General features: G+C 43.7%; 1 long non-coding RNA gene and 5 other non-coding genes across 7 annotated transcripts in view; 2 read left to right on the forward strand and 4 right to left on the reverse strand.

Moving 5' to 3' along the window:
* Positions 1 to 2,489: 2,489 nt before the first annotated feature.
* Positions 2,490 to 2,562, reverse strand: TRNAK-UUU (transfer RNA lysine (anticodon UUU)). The gene has a single exon. It is a non-coding gene; the product is annotated as a tRNA-Lys (tRNA).
* Positions 2,563 to 4,734: 2,172 nt separating this feature from the next.
* Positions 4,735 to 4,807, reverse strand: TRNAM-CAU (transfer RNA methionine (anticodon CAU)). Its single transcript has one exon. It is a non-coding gene; the product is annotated as a tRNA-Met (tRNA).
* A 69-nt stretch (positions 4,808 to 4,876) lies between these two features.
* The window catches only part of LOC147347277 (uncharacterized), a 35,811-nt gene continuing 22,374 nt past the window's right edge, over positions 4,877 to 18,313 (reverse strand). Inside the window, exons 4-5 of one of the 2 annotated variants that reach the window (XR_015152214.1) lie at positions 11,077 to 11,229; positions 4,877 to 5,415 (exon numbers count right to left, since the gene is read on the reverse strand). This is a non-coding gene — a long non-coding RNA (uncharacterized LOC147347277). Of the gene's footprint in view, positions 5,810 to 11,076; positions 11,230 to 18,313 lie in introns of both variants that reach the window. The other variant, XR_015152215.1, reaches the window with a different exon arrangement.
* Positions 5,617 to 5,698, forward strand: TRNAL-AAG (transfer RNA leucine (anticodon AAG)). Its single transcript has one exon. It is a non-coding gene; the product is annotated as a tRNA-Leu (tRNA).
* On the forward strand, positions 10,217 to 10,288 carry TRNAQ-CUG (transfer RNA glutamine (anticodon CUG)). Its single transcript has one exon. It is a non-coding gene; the product is annotated as a tRNA-Gln (tRNA).
* On the reverse strand, positions 10,708 to 10,818 carry TRNAL-CAA (transfer RNA leucine (anticodon CAA)). The gene is made up of 2 exons: positions 10,781 to 10,818; positions 10,708 to 10,753 (listed from the first exon to the last, which is right to left on the reverse strand). It is a non-coding gene; the product is annotated as a tRNA-Leu (tRNA).

Raw genomic sequence — 18,313 nt, forward strand, 5'->3', positions numbered from 1 at the left:
TTGTGACCTCATGGCCTGTACCCTGCCAGGCTCTGTCCACGGAATTTCCCAGGCAAGAATACTGGACTGGGTTACCATTTCCTTATCCAGGAGATCTCCCTGACCCAGGCATCCAACCTGCCTCTCCTACAATGGCAGGTGGATTCATTACCACTGAGCCACCAGGGAAGCCCATGGTATAGTGGTCCACAAAAAACATCCCCACCCAAAACCTCAGAAAAGGACCTTATTGGAATTAGAGTCTTTGCAGTTGTTTTGGGCTTGCCTGATGTAATCGGGCTTGCCGGGTGACGCTAGTGGTAGAGAACCCCCCTGTCAACACCATAGACCTAAGAAATGAGGGTTGGATCCCTGGATCGGGAAGATTCCCTGGAGGAGAGCAGAGCAACCCACTCCAGTAATCTTGCCTGGAGAGAACATAGAGAAGCCTTGCGGGCTACAATCCATAGGGTCGCACAGAGTTGGACACGACTGAAGCAACTTAGCACAGATGTATGCATATGTAATTAGTTAAACTAACATGAGGTCACACTGGATTGGGGGTGGGGGGAGTACCTTAAATTCAGTGGCTGGTGTCCTTATAAGAAAGTGTGTTTCATCCACTCTTGTACTTCCAATGCCTAGCACAGTATCTGACAAACAATAAAAGTGAAAGTCCCTCAGTCGTGTTCAACTCTTTGCAACCCCATGGACTGTATAGTCCATGGAATTCTCTAGGCCAGAACACTGGAGTGGGTAGCCTTTCCCTTCTGCAATAAAGACTTGTCAAATAAGCCAGTGAATTAAATAGCATATTAAATGCTGCTGTTTTTGTTTTGTGTGTGTGTTTGCCATATTCCCTGTAAGAAAGGTTTTTTCTATCAAAGGAGAAGTTATAAAAAATAAAGAAGTGATTCATTCTTAGAATAGTTGAACAGAAAGGTATATAGCCAGCTTGTGAATAAGATTCCTAAAATGAAGGCTCATTGCCAATCCTCTGTTCTTTGCACTTCTTGATTCTCCTTCCTCATAAGAACATTTTGGCGGGCTAATTTTGCCGGGTTTATCCTGGACATGCGCAAAGAACTAAAAGAATGGGGAAAGTAGTTAATATAAACCCTCCAATCAGGAACTTAACAAGTGCTACTCGTGGCCCTCATGGAGACCAATCGTCCAATAAAAACTTAGGTGACCTCCAGGAAAGATTTTAACTCTGGTCCTCAACCTATGAGGAGCAAAAGGAGGGAAACTGCGTCTTTGGGATAAAAACCGAGTGGATTCTGTGTTTGCCTCCAGACCTTAGTCTATAGGACTCCCTTCTGCAGAAGTAAACTGCCTTGCCGAGCCATTTTCGATTTTGTGTCTTATTCCTGAGACCCCTAGAGCATTTCCAACATTCCCTATCACTATATTCAGTTCAGTTCAGTTCAGTCGCTCAGTCGTGTCCGACTCTTTGCGACTCAAGGCAATCAACACATCAAATTTGGATTTTTGCAATAATCCCCGCAAGGAGCCCTACCTACTGAAATTCGTCCTACAGTAATACTTCTCTGGCTTAGTCTGTGCTGGAAAAAGAGAGCACAATACTTAGGCTTCTCCTGCTAACTATCCAGACCTCAGACAGTCTATATTTCAGGGTAGTTCTCTTAACAGTTCATTCTGGTGCAGAATGGAAGAGGTGTATATTGGGGAACATTTTAACCACGTCCTCTTGAGCCTCAGTCTCTGATTCCAGGAGCCTGCATCTGCTACAGTTTAAGCAATGCAGTTACGGATTGCAGAGAGGCCAAAGGATTGGATTGTCTGGCTGTTAGGCAGTTCCTTAGAGAATCTTGATTCTTACTGGAGCCACCACTATTCTGAATCTGTTCCTCTCCTTTATAGAATTAGAAGCTATTTTTTAATTCATTCAGATTTCTTCAGACTGGCAGGACTGATCACAATAGCCAAATATTAGAGAAATTCCAAGCCAGAATATGAACATATTATAGCCATATTGATGTTTGATCAGCATATTCTTTCTCATGTAAAATAAACTCTATAGTGGAAAGCAACCAATATTGGAAGATTGCTCTATGCACCTGTAATCAGAGTAATGGAAGTATAAAATATTAATGACTATGATATCAGGCAAGGATGGTCCACTGTACTCACCACCGAAATAGTCAAGCCAAGCCCCTCAAAACAATAGAATTCCGATCCTATCATGATGTTTTTCTAAATAGGGCCACATTATCAGGTAGATATTCTTTTTACCCTTACGAAGCTTTGCAGTCCAGAAATGCCTTCTCAGCCATCCATTATCAACCAACTCACTTTTAGGAAATTCTTTTGTTCTGGTACAAGGCCGTGTACCCTAAGATTCATTCTTAAACGTTAGCTGCGACCGTTCTGATGTAGAAATCCCATATATTCAGCTCAGCGTTTGCTTGAGAGTCACTTAACACTTTTCCTCCGCGGAAATACTCGCGGAGGCGGAGTCAGAACTGGATATCAAAAGCCTAGGAAAGCGCCCGAACAGGGACTTGAACCCTGGACCCTCAGATTAAAAGTCTGATGCTCTACCGACTGAGCTATCCGGGCTCCCTTAGTGGTGGCTTGTTTCCTAAATATCCTAACGTGAAAAAAAGTAAAGTACACGGACTTTAAAGTACAAAGTTTAATTTTGTTCATATTCCTTTATCTTTATTCCTAAATCTATTTTTGCAGCCTTAAATAGAGCTCACAACTACTTCTGCCCCCAGGTCATGAGAAAAAAATAATTCTCATAACTGAGTGATAGTAACCAACTTCTTCTAAATATTGTATGTAACTAGAGATGTCACCTGGTCCATCTTGTCCTTCATCTTCAAAATTTGAGCTCCAAGTCTCCCCCTAAGCCCTTAAGAATGCCTAGCACAAAAAAAGCCTTTAATAAGTAGGCTTTAAGAACTTATTTTGAGCAAGCAGCTCAGCTTTGCCCTCGGCTTATAGAGTGGAAGGCCACCACCTCTGCCCTAGTGGAGTTTTTACTCTTTAGAAGGGAGTCAGCCTTTTAAATGACGAATTACATAATAAGTGTTTGGTTACTGTGATAAATGTGCTTAAGAAAAAGTACAGGTTACTGAGATGTGTAGAGAAACAAACATATAATCTCATGACCTGAATTTCCAAATTGAATGAAGTAATACAAGTAAACTCTTGGAATAGTGTCTGGGATTTGCTAATTGTTCGGTGAAAGGTAAGTGCTATCATCGTTATTATTTTTATTGTAAACTACATGAATTAGAATATCATATTTAATCATTTGGTCATGCTACCTTAGACAAATTACTTAATCTCTCATCCACTTTCCTCCCTCAAATCCTACAACAGAAATTTCTTCCTCAAAGATTGCGTTTAACATGATGATAGGAGATACATTTCCAATTATGTATTTATTCATGCCACTATTCAAAATAGATTTGAGGTGGTCTACACAACTTCACTGTAATAAGATAAAAAGAAAAACATTACTAGACTTAAGTTAGGATAGAGGTAGAAAATTAAAAATCTGCACAATAAAGTACCCCCCGTCTCCAGATCTCCAAGACAGTGGATTATAAGGGGAGGTGACCTCTTCCAGGGGTCAGAGAAGAATTTTCCAAGAAGACAATGTTTAAACTGAGAGTCAAAGGCTTTGTACTGTAAAGTTTATAGTAATAAACTGGACAAAAATGTGGCTCCCACATTCCAGGAAGTGCAAAGAGCAGAACACTTTGAGAACTTAATGAAGGCCTATTGTACTTATGAGCAGATCTCTTCTTGGGACAGTATTGTAAAAGTGGGGGCAAGTTGAACAGAAAGACAGAGACAAACCAGAGACTGACAGGCTCAGAGGTTATGGCTAAGAATGCATCATCCAGACTTTGTTCTTGCAGCAATATAAAGTCATTGGGGATTTTAAGCAGGGAGGAACAACATGGTCAGAGATAATTTCAAATAGAGCATACTGGTTTCACATAAAGAATGTGGCAGCATGGGACAAGAGATGATAGACTTGGCCTACTGACTGACTGTGTGGCAGTGCTGGGGAATGGCAGTACTGGGAACACTTGGGCGCAGACTCTTCCTTGGGACCTAGAGAGGAAGAAGTGTCAAAATCATTTCTCTCTGTAACTCATTGCCCTAATAAGCACTTTACTGGGAGAGGCAGAAATAAAAGAGAATAGGAAAGGGCACTTTGAATCTTTTGCGAATTCTCTGGAAAGCATAGAGTGTTTGCTCTGCTTTTGATCTGCCTTGTGGATACCTGAGGGTTCTGCCACCAGCAGCAGCAGGCAAGCTCTGAGTGATCAGAATACTGGAAGGAAGTGACCTTCTCCACAATTGTCAACATGAGATAACTGCATATGTGCTGAAGGATTCCAAAAACTTGTTCAGCTGATTGCATTCAGATCGGATCTCCTGAGGTTGCTGTTAAAAATCCAGATTTGTCTTGTCTGTCATGTCCCACTCAAACATAGGAAATAAATTCCATGAGATCAGGAGCATCTTCTGTTGTATACAGTGTGGTATCCTTCAGCCCCTATGTTATCAGTCAAGGTCTACAACTGGAACAAGAATTTTGGAGTAATCCTACTGAAAATTACTATTTTGTGTCTGAATCTTACACGGTTCTGTAAAAGAACAATTACCCGTTCGGTTTCATCAAAGCGAATTTCTTCGGTTTTGTGTTTATTTTTTTAAGACCTACGGAAGGAGAAGAAAACAAAACAGAAAAGTAAAACTGTAGGCTGCCCCCTCTGAGGTTCGAACTCAGGACCTTCAGATTATGAGACTGACGCGCTGCCTACTGCGCTAAGGAGGCAACTGTACCGCCCCTTTCAACAAAGGGTCTACCAACTTTATTGCAAGAAAAAGATTCTCGGAATCACAATGCCTCAAAAGAAGATGGAACTATGGTTTAATTCGCGTCTAAAATATCCAAAATTTGGAAGGCAGAGCCACGCAGCCCAGCTCGTTTCCCCTGAAAACTGTCCTGCGAAGACTTAGGGGCGGTGAGGGCAACTGAATCTGGACTTTGCAGAAGTTCTGTTTGCTATAACCAGGACCTGTGGAGATGCTCTACCTTCTGAAAAGCAAACAGGACTTCAATAGCAAGGACTGCAGTCTCTGCCTCCCTCATGAGGTTCCGTGGAGGAGTTTGGTCTCTTGAGATGATGGAGGGCGGGAAAGATGGGACCCTCGAGATTCTTTCCTCGTTTTTTTTTTGTCAACCTTTCTCCAGGCTCAAACCAAACTCCCGGACTTGCTCACTCCTGTAGTCCGGGGGCTTACTCCGGAGTCCACGTGGATCTGGAGCCCACAGCATTCACTGGAACTCTCAGTCTGCGTGACTCTTTTTTCCTATATTGGTGACAGATGGGGCAGGTGCCTCTTCCCGCGCCACCTGCGGCGTCACCATTCAAGATGAACCTGGGAGCCATGAGAAAGTAAAGTGTCAGGGGTCAGGGGGTTCTCGGGCTGTGGTGGGAGTGGGGAGGGGAACGCTGGAGGAAGGGCCCCGGGGACAGTGCAGAGTGGCGGGGGTGTGGCGGGGCGAGAGAGAGGAAAAGGACCTGAAATGGGTAGCAATTTGGGTCAGATGATATGCACGTAAAAGCAGGGTTCGTAGGAGGTAGCGTGGCCGAGCGGTCTAAGGCGCTGGATTAAGGCTCCAGTCTCTTCGGGGGCGTGGGTTCGAATCCCACCGCTGCCAGGGTCATTTTGCACCTCAAGCTTGTCTAGGTGTTCCAAGTCCAACTCACACAACAATTCTCACAGGCTCCAACTTCAGGTAGGTTCCTCTCCTCCTACAACATCTGTTTTCCTAGAGACCAGAGAGAGATGACAGCTATAGGCACTGCCCCCGAAACAGTGTCCACCTCATGATAAACCTTCGACTGATTATTCCAATGAACAAAAAGTTACTGAGCATCTACTGTGCATGGTATTTACTCCCTCGTATTTTCATCACCCAGCAGTATAGAACACATAACAGACTTTCTTTAATTCATTCTTTCATGTAAAAAAGAAAAAAAATCAGATCCTACTGCGTACCACCTCCTAAGTACTTACTTAGGCCCCGTAAATGCAGTAGTACTTATTATGGATGCATTATTCCATATATGGTGGACTGATGAACGGCGGTCAGTCTCCCTGAATCCATTTGCAACTGGAGACAGATCCTGCCCGGCCGCAGTTCTCAGCATCACTGCAGCCTTCTCATTTCACATTTTAAATCCTATTTATGCTGATCTGAGATGTGGGGGTTCTTCTTACACTCCGCTGCCCTTCACCTCACACTAAATCGAGGCGCTTTCCCCACTCAGCAGGTGTCTCTGCGTCTTCTGTTGGGCGCCCTCGGTCTCTGCTCCAAGCAATTCCCCCTGCCCTCAAAGTTTCTTGCCCTTCAGCTCTGTAGTTGCTGTCTCCTGGAAGCCTCCCTTGATCTCTCTCCAGAATCACAATTAGGCACTGAGCACCTGGATGGGAACAAGGAAGGAAGTCCCTGCCCTGGTGCCTAGGAGAGAAGACAAGCAATAGAGGCATAATGGCCACTGCTGCTGCTGCTGCTACGTCGCTTCAGTCGTGTCCGACTCTGTGCGACCCCATAGACGGCAGCCCACCAGGCTTCCCCGTCCCTGGGATTCTCCAGGCAAGAACACTGGAGTGGGTTGCCATTTCCTTCTCCAATGCATCAAAGTGGAAAGTGAAAGTGAAGTCGCTCAGTCGTGTCCGACTCTTCGCGACCCCATGGACTGCAGCCTACCAGGCTCCTCCATCCATGGGATTTTCCAGGCTAGAGTACTGGAGTAGGGTGCCATTGCCTTCTCTGATAATGGCCACAAGAAGGCACAATTTCCACTGGTAAAGAATCCAACAAGGAAACTATGAATGACATTGTAATATATAGTTACTAAAACAAAGAACATTACCTCAAGACAATGTATAGAAGGACATACTTCAAATTGTTTCCAGTGGTAACAGTGTTAGAGGACAGGGAGATTATAAATTGTACTTTAGACACTTGTTTGAGTTGTTAGATTGAGTGGATATTTATTTTATAAGTCCAATAGGTGAATTCACAAGTCTTGTAACTTAAAAAATTTTTTAAGCCCAATCTGATAAATACAGCAAAGAAGAAATGGAACAAGCTGGGGAGCTTGTAGCAGGCCTCAGCTCAGCCATCCCTTCCTCTGGCAGGTTTTCCTCATTGCTACCTGACACTAATGGCGTATTCCTGTTGTTTTGCATTGGTCATGCTCTGTTATCACTCTAGCCATCACTTATTTTAGTATTTACCATAACTTTTGGAATTGGAAAATTTTGTGTAATTGTCTGCTTTTCTCTATGCATCATAAGCTTTGTCAGGTATAGAACCATATTTCTCTCACTTCTCCACATCATGAAAACTAAACATATTTCTGGTAAGTAGTAATGAATAAATAAATACATGAAAGAATATCTTCCTCATTTGTGAAGTAAGGTATATAGAGCTGAGGCACCAGGAAGACCTTGAGATCTTCAGTTTGAGGTAGGGTCATGGGTTCTAAAGCCCAATTTCTACAGGACACTCCAGCTGAACTTGGTTCTTGACCACTGATTTAGCCACACTGACTTGCTCTTTTTGGATTCAGCTCTGCTACTAGGTAAGTGTAAACCGTTCTTGCTCAGATTATGAGGGAACAGATTGCTTCTGGATTGTTGGACCCAGTCATTTCTTCCCCTAGACATTCCCCTCAGTGGTTTTTGTTGACATTCACCTTGCGATATGAGGTTCACATTCACCTTGTGAACCAACCATGGATGATTCCAAGGGATAAGAGCAATCTTCTGAACTCCAAACTCATGAATAAATAAACCAACCCATGGCCAGATCGGAGAAGGTGGTGGCACCCCACTCCAGTACTTTTGCCTGGAAAATCCCATGGATGGAGGAGCCTGGTAGGCTGCAGTCTATGGGGGCGCGAAGAGTTGGACACAACTGAGCGACTTCACTTTCACTTTCCACTTTGATGCATTGGAGAAGGAAATGGCAACCCACTCCAGTGTTCTTGCCTGGAGAATCCCAGAGACGGGGGAGCCTGGAGTGCTGCCGTCTATGGGGTCGCACAGAGTCGGACATGACTAAAGTGACTTAGCAGCAGCAGCATGGCCAGATGCCCTATCTTCCAGCTCCATAACCACTATCCTTCCCTGAGATAAAAAAATGTGCTAAGGTTGAAAAAACATTGATTTATGCCCCTTTTTGCCTTGTCTAGCCTCAGAGGACAATTTAAAGGATATTGCTGAAGAGTAGGCTTTTGAGGTTCTGGTTTAATTTTAAAACCAACAGATACAATAGAATAGAGAGTTGATGCGCATGGAGCGAAGAATTTAGGAGAACTGTATAGTGACCTGGGCAAAGTCTTTGAATTTCATTGTTGCCCTCTCTACCTCCCCAAAGATATATTCACTTCAATCCACATTTACTGAGCACGTGTTTTGTGACAGGCAACTTGCTCGGTTGTAAATCCAGCAAAAGGATGAATGGCAGAAAAATGATTCAGGAATTCATAAGCAATTCATTCTTAGGAGACTACCAGAGGTCCATGAAGAATGTAGGGTCAGTAATTAATATTTAGACTGACTAAAGTAGTAATTTATACTGAGTATTTTTTCCAGTGATGCTACATGTATGATCTCTTTATTATATGTTGTTCTTAACAATTACTAGATAAATAATCATGCTATGTCAATAAAATGAAAATTTAGAGAAATAAATGACCATGCCCAGCACTATGACGTCCTCTCTTGGCCATCCACATTCCAGGACACGTTTGTGGGGCCCTATGGCTACAGTCCATGGGATCGAAAAGAGTCGGACACGACTGAGCGACTTCATTTCATTTCATTTCATTTCATGGCTACTGGAATGTCGTACCTGGGAGCTAGAACCTGGAAAGGAACCCTCTACTTGGCAAAAAGCCACAATTATGTCCTTTAGACTTGTCAGATTTAGCCTATGGAGAGAAGGAAAAAGACACCTCTCCAAAAAAGTCCGACTCTGGGCTATTTATTCAGTCCTTCTTTAATTCATGCAAGCATTCATTGATTCATCCTTTAATCTATGTGTTCATGCAGCAAGCGGAGAAAGAAATGGCAACCCAGTATTCTTGCCTTAGAGAATCCTGTGGACGGAGGAGCCTGGTGGGCTGCTGTCCATAGGTTCACATAGAGTCGGACACGACTGAAGCGACTTAGCATGCATGCATGCATTGGAGAAGGAAACAGCAACCCACTCCAGTATTCTTGCCTGGAGAATCCCAGGGACAGAGGAGCCTGGTGGGCTGCCGTCTATGGGGTCACACAGAGTCGGACACAACTGAAGCGATTTAGCAGCAGCAGCAGCAGCATGCAACAAGCCATAGATTAAGTTTCTATTAATACTATGTACCAGAACCATCAGGTGTCAAAGGTGAGAACCTGTCCTGTACTTAAGGCATCTCAGAGCGAAAGGACAGATTTTAAAATGGCAAACCCATAATTACACCTAAGCAGGAAGCACCAAGAAACTCTGCGGTTGCTCTGGAGGCATCTGCAGGTATGCTAGAATGAAAAGCGAAGCTGTAGAAAAAATACATATATGTTAATTTTTCTTTTTTCCCTTTTGAAGGGCAAGATGGAAATCCACTTTGCTTTTGCATGTGTCGGAAATAAAGACAAAATCAAAACCGCCAGAGGTAACCGTTTTCTCAGATCAGGATCCTGCCCTTACCCAGACATCAAGGGAAAGAAATATGGGAAGAAGTCTCAGGGAAAACAACCAGGGAAGGTTTCCCCTCCCAACAACCTCCCACAACCTCCCACCCTTGTGTTTGGCCTCTCTATCGCCCTTCGCCTTAAAAGTGCCAGATTTTCCATCCCTCTTAAAAAAAAAAAAAAAAAAAAGCCCCCATAAATTATAAAAGAAGAAAAAATCAATTAGGAAGAAGAGCAGAGCTTTAGGTTAAAGTGGCAAGTTTCATTTTAAATTGTTTTTTATACATCTCTGTTGGTAAAAATAAATAATAAAAAGCACAGGGATAGAATAATTTTAAATGAAATGCAGCCTATAAAAATTGTGGATCACTATGCTGTGTACCTGAAACGAACATTATAAATCAACTATACCTCAATGGGAAAAGGAAAAAAAAGGGGGGGGGGGGCACAAAGAGATATCAGATGGACAGTGTATCAAGTCAGCAACAAGAGCGGTTCCATGGTGTAATGGTTAGCACTCTGGACTCTGAATCCAGCGATCCGAGTTCAAATCTCGGTGGAACCTTCCCTGCTTCTTTCCTTTTCACATTCCAATCCCTTAACAGAGTGAACCAAGCTACTTTCAGTTTCTGTACTTTTAATTTTTGATAGGTTCGGCCAGTGAGAAAGGGCATGAGACTACGATCCCAATAGCCCGCGAGCTCAGGACAGTCTGTAATCACCGAGTCTGTGTACATGTCTTTCCGTTTCCATCAGGCTCCTTTTGCTGCCAGGACGCCCCTAGGTTAATAAGCGTTCGGTGAAAAGCGCCTTTCATGACAAATCGGAGCACAGAGAAAAACGGGATCCATGATAAGTAGCAACGGAAAAGAAAGGGGTCGGACCTCATTAGGGGTCAGTCGTTAGGGCTGAAAGGCGGGGAAAGTAGAAAGAAGAACGAATGCAATGGCTGAGAAAGTGTGATCAGGAGAGAAAAAAAAAGTCTGTCAGAAGTGGGATTCGAACCCACGCCCCCATTCGGGGACCAGAAACCTCTATCAGAGGAAGCTTGTTTGAGCTTGAGTCTGGCGCCTTAGACCACTCGGCCATCCTGACAGGTTGGCTATCCTCTATAAACAAATAAAACCTTCAGATTCGCTGGACCTGCATTCCTCACGAGCTATTGAATTCTTTGGTAGTTTAAGGTTTCTCCGGAAAAATGGGAATCCTTGCTAATTAACTAAACCTTCTTTCTCAGTAGAGTCAGCAACTTTGAACCTCTGAATCCCGGGTATGGTTTGACGTTTGTTCCCTCTCCTTCCCTCTGTGCTTCCCTGTAACCCCAGGATGTTTAAACTCAAAGATCCTAATGACCTGGGACCGATCCCCGACTGGACAGGAGCGAACTCCCTTTACTCGTTCCCAGAAAGGACGCAGAGTGTGAGCTCTATTCGCGAGAAGGTTCCTGGCAAACCAACCGAACTGGCGGGAATTCAACGACGAAGTAGTGACGGAGCCCGTGTAGACCTGGGGAGAAAACTGGTGAGTTAGTATAGACCAGAAAGGGGACAGGTGAGTGGGTTTTACAGACCTTGAGCATGAAGACTGGATGTGGATGTGAGTTTCAGAAAGCAGTAACCAAAAACAGGAAGTAGCAACCAAAAAGAAAGTTGATAAAGTGGAATCCATCAAACCTAAAAACTTTGGTTCATAAAGCTCTTTCTCGGCTCCATCTTCATGGTAGCAGCAGTCAGATCAGATCAGATCAGTGGCTGAGTCGTGTCCGACTCTTTGCGACCCCATGAATCACAGCACGCCAGACCTCCCTGTCCATCACCAACTCCCGGAGTTCACTCAGACTCACGTCCATCGAGTCAGTGATGCCATCCAGCCTTCTCATCCTCTGTCGTCCCCTTCTCCTCCTGCCCCCAATCCCTCCCAGCATCAGAGTCTTTTCCAATGAGTCAACTCTTCACATGAGGTGCCCAAAGGACTGGAGTTTCAGCTTCAGCATCATTCCTTCCAAAGAAATCCCAGGGCTGATCTCCTTCAGAATGGACTGGTTGGATCTCCTTGCAGTCCAAGGGACTCTCAAGAGTCTTCTCCAACACCACAGTTCAAAAGCATCAATTCTTCAGCGCTCAGCCTTCTTCACAGTCCAACTCTCACATCCATACATGACCACTGGAAAAACCACAGCCTTGACTAGACGGACCTTTGTTGGCAAAGTAATGTCTCTGCTTTTGAATATGCTGTCTAGGTTGGTCATAATTTTCCTTCCAAGGAGTAAGCGTCTTTTAATTTCACGGCTGCAGTCACCATCTGTAGTGATTTTGGAGCCCAGAAAAATAAAGTATGACACTGTTTCCACTGTTTCCCCAACTATTTCCCATGAAGTGGTGGGACAGGATGCCATGATCTTCGTTTTCTGAATGTTGAGCTTTTTTTTTTTTTTTTTTTTGAGAGTAAAAAGAAAGTTGGCTTTATTACTGATTAAGTTGGTGGGGAAACATGGATTTAAATGTGGGCTTAAGAGGCTTAGAGATACTCCTGCTAAGTTCAGAATGCTTCCTCCAGTTGACCCTGGCTCAGCCCACACAACAGGGAGCTCCTTTCCTTTAGCCGAACAGAACATCTGGTCTGAAGGCCACGTCTCCCTAAAGCGACTGAGCCTGGCCCTGCTCAGCTCTGTCTCCCGACCTCACCTGTCGGATGTGTCTCTCCTGCCAACAGGAGCAAAGAATGAAAGGTGATGAGCAGTTTTCCCCAATAACTTTCACCTCTGGGGTATTGAATGCACATCATCTGCTCTCTTTAGAACATCTCAAGTTGAGCAATAATGTCTTCCTTCCAATTTAAGTGCATCTCTGCCTCAATGAATGTTGAGCTTTAAGTCAACTTTTTCACCCTCCTCTTTCACTTTCATCAAGAGGCTTTTGAGTTCCTCTTCACTTTCTGCCATAAGGGTGGTGTCATCGCATATCTGAGGTTATTGATATTTCTCCCGGCAATCTTGATTCCAGCTTGTGCTTCTTCCAGTCCACCGTTTCTCATGATGTACTCTGCATATAAGTTAAGTAAACAGGATGACAATATACAGCCTTGACGTACTCCTTTTCCTATTTGGAACCAGTTTGTTGTTCCATGTCCAGTTCTAACTGTTGCTTCCTGACCTGCATACAGATTTCTCAAGAGGCAGATCAGATGGTCTGGTATTCCCATCTCTTTCAGAATTTTCCACAGTTTATTGTGATCCACACAGTCAAAGGCTTTGGCATAGTCAATAAAGCAGAAATAGATGTTTTTCTGGAACTCCCTTGCTTTTTCCATGATCCAGCGGATGTTGGCAATTTGATCTCTGGTTTCTCTGCCTTTTCTAAAACCAGCTTGAACGTCAGGAAGTTCACGGTTCACATATTGCTGAAGCCTGGTTTGGAGAATTTTGAGCATTACTTTACTAGAGTGTGAGATGAGTGCAATTGTGCGGTAGTTTGAGCATTCTTTGGCATTGCCTTTCTTTGGGATTGGAATGAAAACGGACCTTTTCCAGTCCTGTGGCCACTGCTGAGTTTTCCAAATTTGCTGGCATATTGAGTGCAGCACTTTCACAGCATCATCTTTCAGGATTTGGAATAGCTCAACTGGAATTCCATCACCTCCATTAGCTTTGTTCATAGTGATGCTTTCTAAGGCCGACTTGACTTCACATTCCAGGATGTCTGGCTCTAGGTCAGTGATCACACCATCGTGATTATCTGGGTCGTGAAGATCTTTTTTGTACAGTTCTTCTGTGTATTCTTGCCATCTCTTCTTAATATCTTCTGCTTCTGTTAGGTCCATACCATTTCTGTCCTTTATTGAGCTCATCTTTGCATGAAATGTTCCTTTGGTATCTCTGATTTTCTTGAAGAGATCCCTAGTCTTTCCCATTCTGTTGTTTTCCTCTATTTCTTTGCATTGATCGCTGAAGAAGGCTTTCTTATCTCCTTGCTATTCTTTGGAACTCTGCATTCAGATGCTTATATCTTTCCTTTTCTCCTTTGCTTTTCGCTTCTCTCCTTTTCAAGGACAAAGAACTGCAAGTCGGTGACTAAACCATGGCTACTAAACCGTGGCTACGCAGTAACCACGGTTTAGTAGCCACGGTTTAGTCACCGACTTGCAGTTCTTTGTCCTTGGTCAATAGCTACACACACTGGAGGTGACAGGCCAGGAGTTGTGGTTGTTTAGTCTCTAAGTCATATCTGACTCTTTGTGACCACATGGACCAGCCTGCCAGCTTCCTCTGTCCATGGGATCTTCCAGGCAAGAATTCACATCTTCTGCATTGGCAGGCCAGGAGACGGTCACCCATCTAAGTTCGTGTAGCCTCCCTCAAGGACATCACTCAAGTTGTGCCTGTGGCAGGGATGCCCCCAGAGGATGAGGCTACCCTGGGCCAGTGTGGGGTGGAGGTTCTGAGTACCCAACAAGTAGCTGGCCACATGCTTACAGGTGAAGTCCGTGGTCCCTGCTGATGCTGGGTCAGAATCCCAAAGTGGCCAAACAGGAGAAAAAGAAGATGGGCTGGGCCAAGAAGTATATGCAGTATAACCAGAGCTTTGTCAATATTGTGCCCACCTTTGGCAAGAAGAAAGGCCCCAAGGCCAACTCTCAAGTCCTTTGTAATCCTGGCTTTCTCTAATAAAGCCACTTAACTCGATCAAAAAACAACAAAACACACCATTAGAAAAGTGAGCACCAGAGGAAAGGCTGTGTGAGAACCAGAAGGTGACTGCTTGCAAGCCAAGGAGAGGTACCTTAGGAGAAATCACCCTTGCTCACACCTTGACCTTGGACTTACACTCTCCAGAAAATATACTGAAAAAATTAATTTCTGTTGTTTGAACCACACAGGCTGATGTTTTGTTACAGAAGCCAGAGCACACTAATACAAACATCTTCCATGGTAGCTGAAGACTCTTAAGAGTCCAAGACAGAAGATATCAGTCCTCTGTAGGCCAAGCGCAGCATCATGTAGAGTCATTCTGCTATACTCTGTGGGTCAGAGCATTCTAGGCAAGTCCAGATTCAAGAGAAGAATAGAACTGCACCTCTCAATGATACAGTGTCACTATGCATATGGAGAGGAAAGAAACTGATGGTGACACTCTTGGAGGTAGCTAGCCATCCCTGCCCCTACCTAGCCCCAGTGGCCTGTGAGCTTAATAAGGGCAGAAAGCAGAGGGTATTTACCAGTCATTCAGTGAAATCCCCCAAAGTCTTGCTGTTTGAAAAAATGGGTCAGATTAGCTTTCTTCCCCAATGTCTCCAAAGATTTTATCCTCAGGAAATGGAAGACAGTTAAATTTGGGGAAGCTAATTGCCAATTCAAAAAGAAATCATATTTAGAGAATTCCCTGGTGGTCCAGTGGTTAGGACTTGATGTTTTCAATGCCAGGTCTGGGAACCAAGATCCCACAAGCTGCACATCAGGGCATGGCAAAAAAAATAAAATAAAATGACTAAAGGAATCACATTTTTCAGTATCAGCATTACCTGAATATGCTTTGAATTCTCCTAACCTATATCTGCTGGATCATGGAAAAAGCAAGAGAGTTCCAGAAAAACATCTATTTCTGTTTTATTGACTATGCCAAAGCCTTTGACTGTGTGGATCACAATAAACTGTGGAAAATTCTGAAAGAGATAGGAATACCAGGCCACCTGACCTGCCTCTTGAGAAACCTGTATGCAGGTCAGGAAGCAACAGTTAGAACTGGACATGGAACAACAAACTGGTTCCAAATAGGAAAAGGAGTACGTCAAGGCTATATATTGTCACCCTGCTTATTTAGCTTATATGCAGAGTACATCATGAAAAACGGTGGACTGGAAGAAGCACAAGCTGGAATCAAGATTGGTGGGAGAAATATCAATAACCTCAGATATGCAGATGACACCACCCTTATGGCAGAAAGTGAAGAGGAACTCAAAAGCCTCTTGATGAAAGTGAAAGAGGAGAGTGAAAAAGTTGGCTTAAAGCTCAACATTCAGAAAACGAAGATCATGGCATCCTGTCCCACCACTTCATGGGAAATAGATGGGGAAACAGTGGAAACAGTGGCTGACTTTATTTTTGGGGGCTCCAAAATCACTGCAGATGGTGACTGCAGCCGTGAAATTAAAAGACGCTTACTCCTTGGAAGGAAAGTTATGACCAACCTAGATAGCATATTCAAAAGCAGAGACATTACTTTGCCAACAAAGGTCCGTCTAGTCAAGGCTGTGGTTTTTCCAGTGGTCATGTATGGATGTGAGAGTTGGACTGTGAAGAAGGCTGAGCGCTGAAGAATTGATGCTTTTGAACTGTGGTGTTGGAGAAGACTCTTGAGAGTCCCTTGGACTGCAAGGAGATCCAACCAGTCCATTCTGAAGGAGATCAGCCCTGGGATTTCTTTGGAAGGAATGATGCTGAAGCTGAAACTCCAGTCCTTTGGGCACCTCATGTGAAGAGTTGACTCATTGGAAAAGACTCTGATGCTGGGAGGGATTGGGGGCAGGAGGAGAAGGGGACGACAGAGGATGAGATGGCTGGATGGCATCACTGACTCGATGGACGTGAGTCTGGGTGAGCTCCGGGAGTTGGTGATGGACAGGGAGGTCTGGCGTGCTGCGATTCATGGGGTCGCAAAGAGTCGGACACGACTGAGCGACTGAACTGAACTGAACTGAACTGAACCTATATCTTGTCTTAGATTGCTCTTTGATCTAGGACCCTTCACACTGGTTGTTAGAAGCAATAACCTACACCAGGGAATGTTGTTAAAAGAACTAAATGACAGCAATACTGATATTGGATTTTTTTTTTTTTTTAATTGTCTAGCAGATACCTGGGACAGCTAGAGAGGACACATATTGTAATGGTTAGAACTTACTCTCTGGGGCTGGTCTACCCAGATTCCAGTCCTGGCTCTGTCATTCACTGACTCTGTGATCTTAGACAATTTAGTTAACAATTTCCCCAGCCATAAAATGAAGATCATGATACTAGTATCACCTTGCAGGATCTAGAAAGATTTTGTGCTTTAATGAACAGAGTGCAATATATAATAACTTCTTAATAGGTACTTATTAAATGAAAAAGTTGTCTCTCCTTCCCCATCAACCTGGAAGAATAAGAGGAAGAATTGGTACAAATCAATTATTCTTAAAAAATTTCCTGAATTTCCCCCCCCTCCTCTCATTCTCAGTCCTCCTTTAGATCCATAGTAGTCCATTCTGAGAGTTTGCCCTATGGGTTCTCTTTTGGTAGGGTTGCTGGGAGATGGTCAGAAAACCACAAAGCCACACTTGTTGAAAAGGAGAACTTCTATCGCTTTCCAAAGTGCAAGCAAATCCCTCTTTCTTTTTTTCTAAGTTTTTATTGGAGTATAATTGCTTTACAATGTTGTGTTAGTTTCTACTGTATAGCAAAGTGAATCAGCTGTACATGTACATATATCCTCTTTTTTTGATTTCCTTCCCATTTAGGTCACCACAAAGTATTGAGCAGAGTTCCCCATGCTATACAGTAGGTTCTCACTAATTATCTATTTTTCACAAAGAATCAATGGTGTATATATGTCAATCCCAATCTTCCAATTCATCCTCTACCCCCAAATCCCTCTCCTTTATCAAATGTCTTACTCTCCTCTCTGTTTCCTGCATACTTCACTACTATACACCTCTTTATTGCTCTGTCTTAAGATGCCTCTCTCCTCCTTGCCTGTTTCACCTTCATTTTCCTTAGAAATACCTGAGGAGAATGGCACTGACTATCTTGATTCTTTTCTAGCCTACCTGCCCATTCCTCTGTTCCTTATCAGCTCTTATTCTACTAATGTCCTCTTGTGTCACTATTGCATTAGTCTCTAGATGGGTCCTCCTAGTTGCTATTACCTTACTATGACCCGCACCATCAATTTGTCATTTGTAAATTGTGTTCGCAAAGCATCAATGGAACCTCCTCCCAGACACAGAGTCTGTCCTCCACAAGCAATTTTATCACCATTGTTTTGTTTTCATGACTTTATCTAACCAAATTTATCAGTATTGTCTGTCCAAATTTTCTTTCACGTATTCACTCCTAAACACTCCAAATCAGATTCTCTTACAGTTTGCCAATACCCTCCCAATAGTTTACTTATTAACGCTCTTACCCAACTCAATGGACATGAGTTTGAGTAAACTCAAGGAGTTGGTGATGAACAGGGAGGCCTGGCATGCTGCAGTCCATGGGGTCGAAAAGAGTAGGACACAACTGAGTGACTGAACTACAGGAAAAAGAACTGATGCTTTTGAATTGTGGTGCTGGGGAAGACTCTTGAGAGTTCCTTGGACAGCAAGGAGATCAAACCAGTGAATCCTAAAGGAAATCAATCCGGAATATTCATTGGAAAGGCTGATGCTGAAGCTGAAGCTCCAATATTTCAACCACTTGATGTGAAGAGCTGACTCACTGGAAGAGACCTGATGCTGGGCAATTGAGGGCAGGAGAAGGGGGCAACAGAGGATGAGATGGTTGAATGGCATCACCGACTCAATGGACATGAATTTGAGCAAACTCTAGGAGATACTGAAGGAAAAGGAA

Source organism: Bos grunniens, chromosome 23 (assembly GCF_055505025.1).
Source record: "Bos grunniens cultivar Pamir isolate PY7600 chromosome 23, Bosgru_T2T1.0, whole genome shotgun sequence".
Classification (NCBI taxonomy): Eukaryota; Metazoa; Chordata; class Mammalia; order Artiodactyla; family Bovidae; genus Bos; species Bos grunniens.